This window comes from Silene latifolia, chromosome Y, assembly GCF_048544455.1.
Source record: "Silene latifolia isolate original U9 population chromosome Y, ASM4854445v1, whole genome shotgun sequence".
Taxonomy (NCBI): Eukaryota; Viridiplantae; Streptophyta; class Magnoliopsida; order Caryophyllales; family Caryophyllaceae; genus Silene; species Silene latifolia.
The window spans coordinates 413069107-413074060 of NC_133538.1; the positions used below are offsets into that span (position 1 = coordinate 413069107).

General features: G+C 37.8%; 1 non-coding gene across 1 annotated transcript; it reads right to left on the reverse strand.

Moving 5' to 3' along the window:
- Positions 1-3954: 3954 nt before the first annotated feature.
- Positions 3955-4061, reverse strand: LOC141634696 (small nucleolar RNA R71). Its single transcript, XR_012539421.1, has one exon. It is a non-coding gene; the product is annotated as a small nucleolar RNA R71 (small nucleolar RNA).
- Between the last annotated feature and the right edge of the window lie 893 nt (positions 4062-4954).

Sequence of the window (4954 nt, forward strand, 5' to 3'; positions counted from 1 at the left end):
TTCTGTATTTAATTATGAATTTTACAATACTGCTGTTCAGTTTTATAAATTAATATAGAACTCCATCTCATTAAAGCCTAAGTAATAAGTCTTTACAAAAGTACCTTAAGTCAAAGGATGATCTTTAAAATTTAATTTCAGTAACTTAATTTATTTAAAGTCCTGAAATAAATTTTATACTTTTGGATTTAAGTTTAAGTTTTCTAATTCGTAGAAAATAAAAGTGTAGTTCACTTACGAACCATTTGAATAATATACTATATCACTTGGAATACTTTTAAGTTTGGAATAATGAAAGTCAAGGCAAAGAATAATAAATTAAGGCATACGGTTTTACTAAAACAGCTATATGGTTGGGTATCCTGCGGGCGGTACAGATCGTCGTAGAGTCATGTACATGTACTTAGACTAGGACTTCGCACCGCGTGGTAAGTCGTGTCCTATTATAGTTTGTTGTCTAGTTAGTGAGCTTGGAGTTGGTCATCTTAGCATGACACTGGGTTCTCGAAACTAGTAAAGATGCTGCGGTGTCAAAAGTATAGCTAAAGTGAATATCTAGCCTGAACTAAATTATTTCCATTCTGTCTTTTGAATATTTTGCTTTTATGCATGCATCACGTTGGTTTTAACGTGATTTGGTACTTATGTTTTATAACATTTCAATTTACTTTGTTATATTATTTGCATCTGTAACATTTATATCATGTGATATGGCTGGGAGAACGTCGAGTTACTCCCCACTGATTGTGGCTGTTATGTTTATAACAAGACAGGTGTTAGCTTTGCTGGGGATTTATGTGTGAGCTAGCGAGTAGTTTGCAGATCCTACTCTGTTTTTCTGCTTTCTTTTATGGTTTTAGTTTGAACACTTCGAGGGATTTTATTTTCGCCCTTTTTATAAAAGTGGCAATTGTTTAGACTTGACCATTTGTTTTTATTTTATCCTTGAGAATTTTATATATTCTCAATTTATAACAGTTAGAACTTTTATCTTAGTGTATTTAATCCCATTCGACAGTGTTTCCGCCACTGTTTTGCACTAGATTTTATAGGGGATTACGGTTGGTATCAGAGCATCACTGCTCCCGACGCTCACACTTTGATCTTTAGGCAAAAAGACTAATGTATGATTTGACAAGTAAAAATGAGATAGAGAGAGATGGGTAAAAACCAATAAGGACTTGTTGCTAGCCTATGTGTTCATGTAACTCAATGACTAGAATTGACTTTGTGTTGTATTTCCTTACGAAGATGAAAACAAGATGTCGTATACGTGCTGCTGCTTCCAAGAAACTGTTCCAACCAAAAGGAGGTGCTGAGTTCAAGAAGTCGCAGGCTGTGTTAAGTAAAGATTAGAAGAAGGATGTTTTATGCTACAATTGTCGTAAGCCTTTCCATTCTGGAGAGGTTGTGAGGGGACTCTCTTCGTGTGCTTCTACTGCAATGAGATGGGCCACTGATGTGACCATAATTAGAGCACATTTAGTCCCCGAATTAGCCTTGTTTCCATGCTTTTTAGTGCATATTTGGGTCATTTATTGTCTTTAGTTCTTTGTTTTGCATATTCTTTGAGGTTTTGATCCCTTGGTAGGAAAGGAGTGCAAACCTTGCATTTTCATGGCAAAATGAGGCTAAATTGATTGAATTCAATGACCAAGCATCAAGGAGAGACAAGATTAGAAGGCCTTTGTACATACTATAGTAGATGGACAATGATGAGAAAAGATCATTGCATCCCCGAGGAAATCCCCAAGGATTCTATGAAGAAAAAGGAAGAAAAGAAGAAGAAACGAGATCGCACGAAAGAAATCCGTCGTCTTCCCCAGAAGACGCCCGTCTCCACCACCACAATCCGTGCGTCTTCACCCCAAGACGCCCGTGCAAAAGACCAGAAGACGCCCGTCTTCACTCCAAGACGCCCGGGCAGAGACCACCAAATCCACCCGTCCCGTGCTAAAGACGCCTGGATTCTCAGGCAGACCCATTTCGTCTTCTCCAAGCTTCAAGGAAGGATGCACATCTTTTTCTAGAGACCGGAGTCTCCCTAGAGACCGGAGTCTTTCCAAAAAGACCGGCGTTTCCTTAAGTAGGGACTTAATCGTCATTTAAGCCCTTAGTTAACCCTAATTCATCCACCTAATCCCCACTATAAATACCCCATTAGTCTAATTAGAAGAGCATGTTCTTCTTAGCAATCTTTAGTGTAGTTAATATCAATCAAATCTCTCTTTAATCTTGTAATCAACAATTAATCAAGTTTTAATACAAGTTTTATTTCCTTAATCTCTCTCTTGTTCATCCTTTATTTTGGGTAATTGAAGATTATTTGGGTTATTATTGGGAGAATGACAACCTCTCAATCAAGCATCAAGTACTTCTTTTATTCTTTGCTTTATTATTGGAATCATTAGTAGGTATAATTCTATTAATCCCTCTTTAATTATTGTTAATCACTTTCATTTATTCATCATGTTTCACTTTGTTGGTTTGATTGACAACCTTGCTAGCATGTTCAACATGATAATGAGTGAGTAGTTCCTTAGCTAGGGTTAATGGGTAATTAGGGAAAACCAACATGGGGAATGATTCATGCTGAAATTAATATGCTTTCATAGTTTATTTGCTTGCTTGTTGTGATCTCAACTCATGCACATGTTATGTTTGATGAAATGTGAGCCTATGAATCCTTGCATTTTTTTTTTACCCATCACCTATCTTTTCAATGAGACTTGTAAGACATAAACCAACTCGAGTCTCATTAGACCATGCATGTTGTTGAGTAGGGAAGACTAAGTCGACTTGTAGGTGTTGTACAATCTAATCGATTCGGCTCTGGGACCCAAACTTTCCTAGGATTGTAAGATATAAACCAACTCGATCCATCACAACAATAATTGCTTGCTTATAATTTTAGAACATGTTCGTATGATCAATTCCCATGAATCCCCTATGACCCCATGACACCCTAGTGCTTTTTATCAATTGTTTACATCCCTTTTAATTCATCTTGCTTGTTTACTTTCATTGCTATTTAGTTTAGTGATCTTCTACATCAAACCTCAATTGTGACACCCCTAAGACACCACTAGTTGCAATAGAAATCTCATCTCAATTCCCGTCCCTTGGGATCCGACCTTTACTTGCCTCTTTACTAATTGTAGAGTTGTTTGTGAAGTTATAAATTGTGTTTTGGTCTAGGTGCTCCTAACGACAAGTAACCGAAAGATTTAGTAAAAATAGCCCGACCAAAAATGGTGTCGTTGTCGGGGACGGTGTTAACTTGATTTTGATTTTATTATATTGTTATTAGTTGTGTCTTTCTTTGCCTTGGGGAAGTAAAACTCCTCAAGGTTTGTTCTAATTGTTTTCGAGTTGTTTGATATTTTGCATGTCTAGAAGGTCATAAGGTGACTTGTTACCCTTTGATCATGAAATTGAAAGAACTTTGACAACCAATAGAAGACTTGCTAGGAGAACTTTGAGAGGTATTGGTGAGGTTGTAGATATTCAACCAAATACTATTGAGTTCATCAACCCTTTTGCAAGAGAATGTGAGGAGAACCCAACACAAAATCAACCCACAATGCCTAAGTTTTCATCACATTCCGTACCCACCAAGGAGAACCTACCCAATGGTACTCCCACACCACAACATCTAACCGGAAGTTTTATTGCCAAATCCGCATTTATCCAATTAGTCGAAAGAAGCCAATTTGGGGGGATGCCTAGTGAAGACCCTCATTCTCATATGGAGACTTTTTGTGACAATTGTGATGCGATTTCTCAAACCGGTGTAACTCAAGCCAAATACGATGGGTCTTATTTCCTTTTTCTCTAATTGGCACCGCGAAATAATGGTTGAAAGGCCTTGATAAGGCTACTCTCGGAATTGATTCTTGGAAGACGTTGGCTCTAGCTTTCTACAAAAAGTTCTATCCACCGGAAAAGACTAACATGCTAAGAGCTCAAATCACGGGCTTTAAGCAAAGGGATGAAGAATATTTGTATGAAGCTTGGGAGCGGTTTAAGGGGATTTGTCGCTCATGTCCTCACCATGGACTTAGCGAGTGGTTCTTGGTACAACAATTTTGGAACGGTCTTTATGAAGATTCAAGGAACATTCTCAACATGGGATCAAATGGAATGTTCACCGAAGTTGATGACAATCAAACTTGGAACAAAATTGAGGAAATGGCGGTCCATAACTCACAATATAGTAGACCTCGCAAGGCTACTAGAGGAGGAAATCATGAAGTGGACTTTATTACTCAATTGGGTGCTCAACTTAGTGCTCACATTGATACCATCAATTTGAAGTTTGAAAAAGCTATGGCTAGACTTGAAGAAGCCTCAAAATCACCAAAGCATCATGTTAATGCCATGACGGCATCTTCATCAATCCCAAGTGGGATATGTGAGAATTGTGGAACTTTGGGACATGACCAAAGTGAATGTAGGGGAACAAACGAACAAGTGAATGCTTTCCAAGCATACAAGAGTGGTACCCCTTATTCAAACAATTACAATGAAAACACCAAATTCCATCCAAATCTCTCATACAAAAGCCAAAATGTTCAAAACCCTCAAACAACATATACCCCACCTCCCATGAGAAACTAAAATCAAAGACCCTTTTACAACCAAAACCAAGGTTACCAAAATCAATCTCCATACAATCAACAAAATGACCAAGGTTTTGATGTTCAAAAAGCGGTCCTTCAAATGAAAAAGAATCAACAAGAGTTTTTCACTCAAATGCAAAAGGATAGTCAAGCAAAGGAAACCACCATCAACAACATCCTAGCTCACACCAAAATGTTGGAAACCCAATTGACTCAACTAGCATCTTCAAGCTCACAAAGACAAAAGGGGAAATTACCACCTCAAAGTAATCCTCCAAGATATGAAACGGTTAGTGCCATTCACTTGAGGAGTGGTAAAAGGTATGAAGCAC